Source organism: Peromyscus leucopus, chromosome 20, assembly GCF_004664715.2.
Source record: "Peromyscus leucopus breed LL Stock chromosome 20, UCI_PerLeu_2.1, whole genome shotgun sequence".
Lineage (NCBI taxonomy): Eukaryota > Metazoa > Chordata > Mammalia > Rodentia > Cricetidae > Peromyscus > Peromyscus leucopus.
Window position 1 is genome coordinate 23,376,852 of NC_051080.1, and position 12,290 is coordinate 23,389,141.

At 43.4% G+C, this 12,290-nt stretch overlaps 1 pseudogene; it reads left to right on the forward strand.

Moving 5' to 3' along the window:
- The first annotated feature begins 7,651 nt into the window (after positions 1 to 7,651).
- LOC114697694 lies at positions 7,652 to 8,695 on the forward strand (annotated as a pseudogene).
- Positions 8,696 to 12,290: the final 3,595 nt, after the last annotated feature.

Sequence of the window (12,290 nt, forward strand, 5' to 3'; positions counted from 1 at the left end):
CTTAATTAGTGGACTCTCAACCATCTTGTAGCTTTCTACCTGGTAACCTGTTAGCTGTGGACTTCTTAGCTGTGGTAGTAGTAGTAGGGGATAGCTGGTGGGTTAGGTACCACACTTTGTGTGCTTTAGCAGAAAGTGACATGTTTAGTTTTAGTTAGAATCTGTGTCTAAGTCATGCAACTACTCTGTGCAACTTCAGGGCATCTGGTAATATGGGGGAGGTTTGCATGCACATTCTAGGGGCAGTCATGTAGTTTCTGAGATGAGAAATAGCCTCTAAAGACAAAACATTACTGTTAATGTTACTATTTATATTAAGTGCTATAATTATGGATATAGGTGACTATTACAACTTGCCCAGCTATCATTGTGATAGCTGTCTTAGAGAGTTTATTCTGTAGCATGAAAGCTAATGTAGAAAATAATAGACCAACAATAATGAAAAAAATATATTGAGCACCTTCTGTGGACCACATACCACACAGAACACTGATGTATATTTTCTCTCAGTGAAGCCAGAACTGATCAGCTTAGGGGAGTGAGAATGATGGGTAGGCAATGAAAATATGGTGAACTAAGGTAAGGATTCTTTCCTCCAGGTCCTAGATCACAATGGCAAAACTACTGTGCTCTGATGACCTTTGTATATAAGATGAACAGCTGAAAATTCATTCTGAAGATTACATAGAGTACATAGGATCAAAAAATCCAGCTCCTAGGGCTAGAATGGGTGCCTAAGGATCTTAACTCTTTCTCATCCCATTACCTTTTGCTCTTTGCCCTCTCTCCTTCCTCTTCTGCATTAGCACAACTGCAGAGCCACCAAGATGATGAGTAAATAGAAGCTTACATCAGGAAAAGTCACTGTCTGTATTTATATAACAGCTGCACACATTCTTTTGATCACTGATCATCATGTCAACAATGTCTTTCTACTAAAAGTAAATGTGTTAAACTTTATTACTTTAAGACCACAATTGCTGCTGATTTTGCTCATGGAGGAAAAAGTCAATTTTTCTTTAGTTTAGGTTTCCATTAATCTCCATTGCTGAATCAATTCTATGCTAGGAGGAAGGTGAGCAGGATTATTAGCAAACAAAAACTGAGGGAGTACAGTTAAATTGAGTTTGAGACAATGAATATTATTTTATTGTTTCTCATTCAGCACTGGAGACAAGCCTGATTTGGAGAGGCAGAGGGTTCTTGAAAGAATTTCACACTTTACTCAGTAGATGATGGGCTGGACTTGAACTCATGGTAGCACTGATCACTTCTGCCTTCTCTAGCCTTCCTTTTGCACACCTGGGCTACTGTGGGAAGGTTTAGGGTATCAGGTAGGGAACATGTGTCTAAGTCAGAAGCACTCTATTTGACTCCTGAGTTGGGCTTTGTAACCTGGATCTAACTGGAGCTTCCCTCAACCCAAAGAAACTAACGAGACATATAGTGGCACAGTTGTTTGAAAGCATGGAGTCTAGAGTTAGACTTTCTGAACTTATTCCCTGGTTCTGCCATTTTTTTAGCTGTCTAGGTTATTAAAAGTATTTGTACTTCGGTTTCTTCCCTCAAGGCTATGACGACTATCAAAACATGTTCTTAGGGAATAATTCAATAGACAACATCTTGCAGAGCTAGAGCTACCTCACCATTCAACCAAAAGTGTGATGCTCAAGAACATTGGTACTCCATTTAGCAAACAATTTTCTTCATGGGACAGACTTATAGTTTTCAAGGCCCCATCTTATAAATAAAATCTATATCAGCTATCAAATATTTTGCTCGAAAACTAAGTTATCATTATTCCTTCCATTCCCCATGGCTATTATTATAATATCTACAAACCACTGCTCCTTCAGTGAAACTTGCAAAGAAGAAAATCAGTAATGCTAATGAGAACAGTAAAGTCCTGAGGGATTAAGCCACCTGGAGACCTGGCACTTTGGCACATAGATTATTTTGAGCTGAAAGCTATTGAGAATTGACAGATGCAGGAAGTAACCTTTTCAGAGATTCCTTTATCTGGCAGAATGCACCCATTTCCAGTTAATGAATTCTGTCATAAACCCCATGTATAGGAGGCCTTTTATAGCCATGAGTATTGGCAATGAGTTGAGCCTGCATAAGCAGCTCTCCTTAAAGTAAACCTTATCTTCAGTTTGTTTCCCCATGCACTTACCTTCCCATTGTGCACCACACCTATAAGCTCAAATGACCTTTTCTTTGAAAACTTTAATTATCTCTTCACCACTTTGTTGGCCTCTCACTAAAGCAGTATGTGAGTCTCTGTATCAAGTTGCCTCTTTGGGATTTTTATTTCATTTCTGTGAGGATTGACATAAGCATATAGAGCACTCCACTTCACTTAATCTAATTTTTGTTAGCTCAACTTGCATGGCCTCAGGCATTGATGCTAAGAGGTGGAGGCAATAAGACTTCTTTATTGGTTGGTAAGCTGTCCTCCGTGTACTAAGCCTTCGTGTTTGGACACAATATCTGGGTATTATTTTCTGTGCCTATCATATTAGACAGATAATACCCTTTATATAATATAAAGATCAAGAGATCAGAGGTGGACCCTTAGCTCATGGCCACATGGCTTCTAAAAGGAAAGCTGAGTGTGATGGCTCATGTCTATAAATCAGCCTTCGGTGGTTGAGATAGGAGGATCATTGTAAGCTCAGAACCAGCCTAGGCTACAAAGCAAGTATCAGACCAGCATGAAATACAGTGTGAGACCCTGTTTCAAACAAATAAAAAAATTAAGCTCCAAACAAATCAAACCCAACCCAATCAAATACAACACTAAATAAGAGAACTGGAGATTCATTCCTACCTGCAAAATACTGCCTTAGAAAGCCATGGAAAGGGTCCGATGCTGAAAACGAAGTTGATGACTTCAAAGCATTTTAATTGGATAGAGGGGTTAGAAACCCAGAAACTCCCCAAGAGACATATAAAAAAGGGTTATTAAGGCAGTTAAAAAGGTTATTGAGTCAAGATCTGCCCAAGAGTCTCATAATGTTAACTCTCAATACATCCATGTCTTTATCAACAATAGCCCCGGTGTTGGTGGTATGAGCAGTAAGAACTGAACTCCCAGAGTCTTAGTAGTCAATGTATTGTTTCCAGTTAACAAGTATTAGAAATCACCAACGTTTAGTTTGATCTGACAAGCAAGTCTATCTTTTCCACTACACTGTGAAGGGGTGAAGATGCCCCTTTATTGCTGAAATCACAGGAAAGAAAAACTCAGAGAGATGAACAACAGCCATGAGCAGCCACAATGACTGTGAAATATTACTTCTACATATATTTCCATGGTCATTTGCTCATCTGATTTCTAGCTCAGCACCTGCTCCCTCTTCTGGGAGAGGAAGTGGAAACTGAGTAAATAATTGCTCAAGGCCATTAAGATGGTGATAACAGGCCTGGGTTTCAATCTCCAACAGCCACCTCTACAGCCCTGAGAGAAAGTCAAACAGATGAGGGACTGTCTTTTCAAAAGATCTAATGAAGAGCAAGAGGTGAACAGTCTCCGGCCAGGACTGTCACATAGGATGATCCACTTGTCCCCAAAGCCACCCTCCCATTAGTTGCTATTATCCTTATTCTGGAGTTCGAAGAAACAAGCTTAGTCAGTAGCCATTTCAAGGCATGCGGCCAGAAAGCCAGGAGGTGTGTGTTTGCTGTCCGAGTCCATGATGGATTTGAGTTTGACTTGAAACAGAAAGTTAAACTTGGCCACAGCTACCTTGCTCTTAAACACATCTTGGGGCATTCTTTTCTTATCGTTTCAGTTTCTTGGATTGAAGACCACGTTTTCCTTATCTCAGAAGTGAGGACAATCTACCCCCTCACTGGCTCAGGAATGCTTTAAGATCCTAATCGATACCACAAAGGAAATGGGAGGCAGCAGATTGTGATCAAAGAACAGAGACTTCGCTCAACACGGTGGAGATATGGCAGAAAGGGTTCTCCTATCGCTCAGCCTCCAGGAGCCAGAACACAGGAATTACAGCATTCCTTTGCTGGCCTCAAGCTTTCGGGGTGAGGAGACCAAAGGCAGCTTAAAATATCTATAGTATATAACTCACCAGTCTCCTGAGCAGGATGAATGACTTCAAAGAACTTAGACAGCCAAGAAGATTAGTAGTGAGGCCAGAGTGGTGAGATTTATATGAGTTCTTAGTGAAAGACACAGGGGGTGGGGATGGGGAAGGGCTTCATAACTCCGTTTTAAATCCTCTGGAAAAAAAAAAAAGGATTAATAATCCTCCCCAAAACTCTGGGCAGTGAAAGAGGATCATCTCCATCAGAGAAAAAATGCTTGTGTGATAAGCTGAATAGAATCCGTGAGCTGGATGACAAAGCACCGATTCAGCCTGGGATGGGAAAACTTTCCTGACAGCAATTACCATGTGGTAGGGGATAGCACAGAAGGAAGCAGGTGATGAGTCTCTCTTCCTGTCCTGGAAGTCTTTGGGCTCAACATCACCTGGCACACAGCCAGCCGGAGTCTTCTGAAGAATTGGCCAGGCTGAGGTCAAGGTTGGCAGGCACCTAGAGCAGGAGCGTCAAGCCAGTCAACTGCCCATGTGCACAGGACTTTTGAACTCAGAAAAGATGTCAAGTTTTAAAGAGCTTGTGGGGAAAAAATCAAGGGTATTTTGTTGACATAGAAACTACATAGACATATTTCAGGACTGATGGCTGCTGCGTGGGATTAAAAAAAAAAACCCACTAGATGAAGTGTATTTCCTTAGACCCAGAACTGTCACAATAAACAAGCTAGGGTCCAGGTCTACAGGCCTACATGGGAAGATTGTTGATTCCCTCAAAGTCAAGTGGTTGATCTACAGAATAGGGATCACAATAGTGGCTACTGTGTGGGATTGCTGTATGGACATAAGGGTCACACAAATCCTCACTGTGACAAGTATTTATTAGAAATCACCCACTGACAGCTTAAGAAGACTGCCTTTCTGATCTTTTGGTTGTTTCCTGTAAAACACAACTACTGTGCTCATAATAATAGTCCCAGGGGAGGCAGGAAGAATGAAAGTCACAGCCCTGGTCCCACTTCTGTGTCTCCATAGCTGTGTGGCTTTGGGTAAGCCACTTAAGCCCTAACCCCCATTTTCTTCACACTTGAAAATGCACTGATTATTCCCCAAGGTAATTTAACTCTCTCTAAACTAGATAATTCATATAATAGACGTAAAGCAGAGCCATTATATTGACTTCTAGTATCCTGAGATGATCTACTCACTTCAGTGGAACTCACATCCAAGATCTTATCTCTGAGCACCGTCTCTGGCCCTTCATTTCCTTCCTCTCAAGCCTGGACTCCATGTACTATGTGAGCATCATATCCTAATACCTCCACCACCATCATCTCTTTCCTGACTCCTTGGATACAGTCTCACCGTGAATGCTTTCATTGTTAATTGGCACCCGAGTTTTATCTAGCCTAGCTAAGCATTTGTTGTGAACTCCAGGTTGAATTGACACTAGGTCAATGCTTCTCAACCTCTGGGTCATGACCTCTGTGGGGGTCACATACCAGATATCCTGAATTTCAAATATTTACATTAGGGTTCACAACAGTGGTGAAATTACAGTTATGAAGTAGCAATGAAATAATTTTATGGTTGGGGGTCACCATAACATGAGGAACTGTATTAAAGGATCTCAGTGTTAGGAAGTTGAGAACCAGATGCTCCAGGCTGTTAGCAGTTTGTTTATCTGACTCAGCATGAGTTTTGCTGTCTTGCTGCAGAAGCATCATGTGGCATCAGTAAGTGCTGCCCCTGGGCTTGGTACTGAAAATTTAGGTACCGAGGCTCTCACTTCAGCTTTCCTAAATTTTTAAGGAAAACAGGAATTAACAAAGGAAAGTTGATTTATTTACAGTTTGGCCAAACCAGGGGGAGGAAAAAGTCTATTTTCCTCTCCATTGGGTCTGTGAACATCTCGCAATGTATAGAAAACCAGGAAACAGGTTAGACACGTAAATTTAGCTGAGACATTTTGATCCTTTCCTATGGGGAGGTAAGGTTTCAGGCCCGGCAGAATTCTTTCTCTCCAAGTCCATTCCTTTAATTATTAAATCTTCCTTTAATTATTAAAGTTAAATAGGTGAAGGGTAGAAGGTTGTGTGTCTTCCTCTCTGGAGGACAGCTTAAGTTCCAGCTCCTGAATACCCGTTAAACACAACTCACAGGTGAAGTAAAAGTGAGAGTATGATGGTTGAAGTGAGAGGCAGAAGTGTCTTCAGAATTCTTCCTTTCATAGGGGCTTCAGCGGGGGATCATCGTGACTGTGGTTCAACACACCAAATGACAGTTAAATCTAACATCTAATGCTTGCTGTTCTATGGACAAGCAAACCCAACGAGTAGAGAAGAACTGATAAAAAGAAATACATTTATTTACAATTTTGGTGAGAACTAAGGAGAAAAAAATTCTCATGTTCCTTCTACTTTTCCTATACAAAGGGCTGCAGTTTATAGAAAAGATTAAACAGAAGCCAAGAGATACACATATACATATACATATACATATACATATACACATATTTTTTCAGCTGTGGGACAAGTTACCAGAATCTTTCTCTGGCAGTTCCTGCTTGGCTGCCAGGACTTCAGGTTGTGGTCACCTCAGCATGGGATTTTCTAGTGAAAATTTCATTGTGTGTGTGTGTGTGTGTGTGTGTGTGTGTGTGTGTGTGTAGGACATGTTTAACTGTGTCTTTAACTATCACTCTCCACTTTGTTTTTTAGACCCAGTCTTTCACTGAACCTGGAGTTCACAGTTTCAGGGAGCCCCAAATGACCCACTCATCTCTTCCCCAGATATAGGGTTACAGATGTATACAGATGTATATGACCATGCCTACATTTTATGTGGGTTCTGGGGGTTTGAAATCAAAATCTTCATTCTTGCTCAGTAAGCACTTTATCCACTGAGCCATCTCTCCAGCCATAATGTTTAATATATATATATAAACCAAAATGCTGTTTCCCCTCTTTCCTCTCCTCCCAGTCCCTCCCTGAACCTTCCCTCTCTCCTCCCATCCCCCTGTCATCCATTCCTCCTTCATTTCTATTCAGAGGAGGGCAGGGCTCCCATGGACACCATCTGCCAAAAGTTGAAGGTGAGGAAACCCAACAGGAGGAAAAAAAGTCCCCAAACCAGCAAAAGAGTCAGAGACAGCCCCTGCTCCCACTGTTAGGAGTCCCATACGAGTACCAAGCTACACAACTGTAATATATATGCAGAGTGCCTTGGTCAGTCCCATGCAGGCTCCCTGGTTGTTATTTCAGTCTCTGTGAGACCCTATGAGCCCAGGTTACTTGTTTCTGTGGGTTTTCTTGTGGTATGCTCGACAGCTCTGGATCCTACAAACCTTCCTCTGACTCTTCTGCAGGATTTTATGAGGTCCACCTAATATTTGGCTGTGGGTCTGCATCTGTTTCCATCAGTTGGAAAGCTGATGATGAAGCCTCTCTGATGACAACTGGGCCAGGCACCAATCTATGAGTTTAGCAGAACAGAACATCATCAAGAATCATTTCATTGGCTCTCTGCTCCTCCTGTTCCAGAGACAGCCACATCTTTCCATGCAGTGCCAGTCTTGTTCCTGAGACACGATGGTGAAGGTCGGAGTGAACGGATTTGGCTGAATTGGACACCTGGTTGCCAGGGCTGTCTTCTAGTCTGGCAAAGTTGAAATTATTGCCATCAATGATCCCTTCATTGACCTCAACTACATGGTCTATATGTTCCAGTATGACTCTGCCTATGGCAAGTTCAATGGTACGGTACAGTCAAGGCTGAGAACAGGAAGCTGGTCATCAAAGGGAAGGCCATAACCATCTTCCAGGAGCAAGATTCCCCCAACATCAAGTGGGGTGAGGCTGGTGCCGAGTATCTTGTGGAGTCCATTGGTGTCTTCACCACCATGGAGAAGGCTGGGGCCCACTTGAAGGGTGGGACCAAAAGGGTCATCATCTCCGTCCCTTCTGCTGACGCCCCCATGTTTGTGATGGGTGTGAACCATGAGAAGTACGACAATTCACTCAAGATTATCAGCAATGCTTCCTGCACCACCAACTGCTTAGCCCCCCTGGCCAAGGTCATCCATTACTACTTTGGCATTGTGGAAGAACTCATGACCACAGTCCACGCCTTCACTGTCACCCAGAAGACTGTGGATGGCCCCTCTGGGAAGCTGTGGCGTGATGGCCTTGGGGCTGCCCAGAACATCATCCCTGCATCCACCGATGTTGCCAAAGCTGTGGGCAAGGTCATCCCAGAGCTGAACGGGAAGCTCACAGATATGGCCTTCCATGTTCCTACCCGCAATGTGTCTGTCGTGCATCTGACATGCCGCCTGCAGAAACTTGCCAAGTATGATGACATTAAGAAGGTGGTAAAGCCAGTGTCAGAGGGCCCACTAAAGGGCATCCTGGGCTACACTGAGGACCAGGTTGTCTCCTGCGACTTTAACAGTGACCCCCACTCTTCCACCTTTGATGCTGGGGCTGGCATTGCTCTCAATGACAACTTTGTGAAGCTCATTTCCTAGTATGACAATGAATTTGGCTACAGCAACAGGGTGCTGGACCCCATGGCCTACATGGCCTCCAAGGGGTAAGAAGCCCTCCCTGGACAACCCATCCCAGCAAGGACAGCAAGAGAGTCCCTCGGCTGCTGAGCAGTTCCTGTCCCATCTAAGCCCCCGATACTGAGCATCTCCCTCACAGTTTCCATCCCAGACCTCCAGAACAACAGGATGGGCTTAGGGAGCCCTACTCTCTTGAACACCATCAATAAAGTTCATTGCACCCATCAAAAAAATCATTTCATTGATTTTTTTTTTTTTTTGGCCAGTTGTGTTCTATCCTAAGTTTCTGGTCTATCCAGCCTCTGGGTCCTGGCCCTCCTAGTGGTATGAGGGGTGGGGTCCCTCTTGTGGCATGGATCTCAAGCTGGACCAGTCACTGTTTGGCCATTCACACAATTTTTGGCAGGACAAATTAAAGGTTATGTGTTGGAGTTGGTGTTCCAATCCCTCTACTGGAAGTCTTGCCTGGTTACAGGAGATGGCCAGTTCAGTCTCCATATCTCCTATTGCTAGGAGTCTTAGCTAGGGTCATCTTTATAGATTCCTGGGAATTTCAATTGCACTAGATTTCTAGCTTGTCCCCAAGATGGCCCCCAATTCCAGTTCTTTTTCCCAGTAATCTCTCCTTCCATCCTCCCTCTACCTGATCCCTCCTGTTCCTGAACCCCCATCCCCTCCTCCACCTTCAATGTCTACTCTATTTCCCCTTTCCAGGAGACCTACTGCCCCCTCCCCCCGCGCCAGCTCTCCTTGTTACTTAGCTTATTTGGGTCTGTGGATTGTAGAATGGTTATCCTGTATTTTACAGCTAATATCTACTTATAAGTGAATACATACCATGTTTGTCTTTCTGGGTCTGGGTTACTTCACTCCAGATGATTTTTTTCTAGCTCCGTCCATTTGCCTCTAAATTTCACGAGGTCATTGTTTTTAATAGTGGAGTAATACTCCATTGTGTAAATGTACCACAATTTCTTTATCCATTCTTTGGTTGAGGACATCTAGGTTGTTTCCAGTTTCTGGCTATTACAAATAAAGCTGCTATGAACATAGTTGACCAAGTGTCCTTGTGGTATGGTGGAGCATTCTTTGGGTAGATGCCCAGGAGTGATATAACTGTGTCTTGAGGTAGATCAATTCCCAAATTTTATGAGGCACCACCATATTCATTTCCAATGTGGCTGTACAAGTGTGCATTCCCACCAGCAATGGAGGAGTGTTCCCCTTGCTCCACATCCTCTCCAGCATGAGCTGTCACTTGTGTTTTTAATCTTAGCCATTCTAAGATTAATGTTTAATTCTTGAAGGTCTCTATTGCACTACTACATTAATTCACATGGTTCTGAAACATGAAGTTTTAAAGCCAGAAGTGTCACAGGCTCACAGAGATCCAAACAGGAGTGGTGACCTTTGTCTTTCCACAGTATGCCCCAGTGCTGCTGTTTCCTCCTTTCCCCTCACTCTGGCAACTGGGCTAGTGATCATAGCTAGAGAGTAGGCAATTGCTACTACCTGAACTGTCCTGAGCATGCTAAACTAGGTTGCCCATGTGCTTCTGGGGATACTCCTGTCCCTGTCTTCCATTTCCCTAGAGTAATGCCCGGAGTACAGATGTGTGATATTATGTTTAGCTTCATGTGGGTTCTAGAGATTCTAACTTAATGATTCTAACTTGATGCTTTCTTGGCCAGTGCTGAACCCATTCAAACATTTCCCTAGTACTTACAGTCTTCTGCTGGTCTAAGTACTCATGGTTCTCATTTGAATTGTTGCCAACATGATACTGTTCCTGACTGACCTCATTGCTCTTATTTTGTTCCCTTCAGGCAGTTTTAGTAGAGTAGCCATAGAAGTCATTTTCAATATAAATAACATCTCACCATCCTCTACACAGAGTCTTGCACTGAATCCCTCCTGACTCAGAACAAAAGCGGCTAATAGCCTATCAGCCCTCTATGACCTAACCCACATTACTTCAATTTCCTCTCATTGTCCTCCTGCCTCTGCTAATTCCCTTTGCCTTGAACTCACCTGAGACTGACCTGGCCAGAACCAGAAGACCATCTGCCACCAATGTTTTCGGACCTGATGTGGGGCCAGGACCCAAGACAATCATACTTTTCTTAGGGAAGACACCTTACACGTCCCCAGTGTAGGGAAGCTATTCAGATCTGGGTCAACTGGATGCCTGTGTTCAATGTAGGAATACAGTTTTGGAAACAATAGCAGATTCCCCGGAGCATCTAGGATATGAGGCTCTGAATGGACTATTGCTCTATGCAGATGAAAAAGGATTTTCTCAGGGATATAATTTTTCAGGTCTATCTATCATGCACTTGATACTCATGAGACTGAGGGTTTTGTTGGGGGAATGAGCACATGGCTGAAAGGTGCATGATGTTCCCATCAACACAAGTTGTCCATAAACACAAGTTGTTCCCTTGCAGCTAGACACTGATCTAGCTGAAGAGCATTAGTGATGGCCCTTGTTCCAAGAGGCTCCAGGCACTGGGTATCCTTCTCGTAAGAATAGTAGTCAGCTTGCCTACAGCTGTCCTACCCTGCCCTTCGACTCTCTCAGAATGGTTCTGTTTGTCTTTGTGTAAGTAGGATTCAAACTGGACTTGTGTGCCACATACTGATAATTCCTGCCCCAGATCCCTTCTGTCTGTCTTCCAAGAGTACACTGGCAGTTGAGGTATAGTTCTCTGTGCAGACAGCTCTGCACATTCATTGGCCGTGTCTCCCCACTTCTCTACCTGAGGCTCACAGCACCTTGGAGTTCATTCAGTTGTAGCAGGAGTAACCTGAGCGTGCCCATTTAATATCCAAGGGCAGCCATCAGCCAGCAAAGGGTAGACTCTAGTAGGCTCCTGTGTGCCTACTAGAACAATTCTTTGGTCCAATTCACATACATTCTCAGGGGGCTTCCTACAAACTTAGCCCAGTCAGTTACAAAGATTAGCGTCCTGGGACCTGCGATGGTACCTGGGACCTGTGAGGGTAGGAGTACTTAGGTTCATGTTAAAGGTTCCGTGCTATTTCTAGCTCTGGGAAATTCTATTGTCCCATGGTAAAGTCCTGGCCTAATCCTTATATGTGATCCCTTTATTAACATCTTAACTTCAAAAGAGTCAGGCACAGCAATACATGTCTGCAACTGGGGACAGGACCTGCTGGCTAGCCAATCTAGTCAGATCTCTGAGTGCCAGGTTCACTGAAAGAACTGTCTCAAAAATATTGTCATAAGCAATTGAGGAAAACACCTGACATTGCCTTTGTCCTCCACATGCATCTACACACACACACACACACACACACACACACACACACACATACCTTAACTTCTCTAGTAATAAGGTGAGGGTTTTTTTGTTTGTTTGTTTTGGCTTTTTTTTTTTTTTTTTTTTTTTTTTTTTGGTCGTAGTGGATCTCAAATTGATACAACCACATACTTTCAAATAGCTGGGGAAGCAAAAGGGAAGAGACCGAGTGAGCAGGCTTCAGTCATGGATGTTAACTGATGCAGTCCATATCTAGTTTCAGAGATGATTATTCAAGTGACAATTTCTCATGAATTAGTGCCCAAGAATCCCGGTTCTGGAATCAGACATCTTGAGTTCAAATCCTGGTTTTACCTCTGTGATGTTGGGTGAGTGACC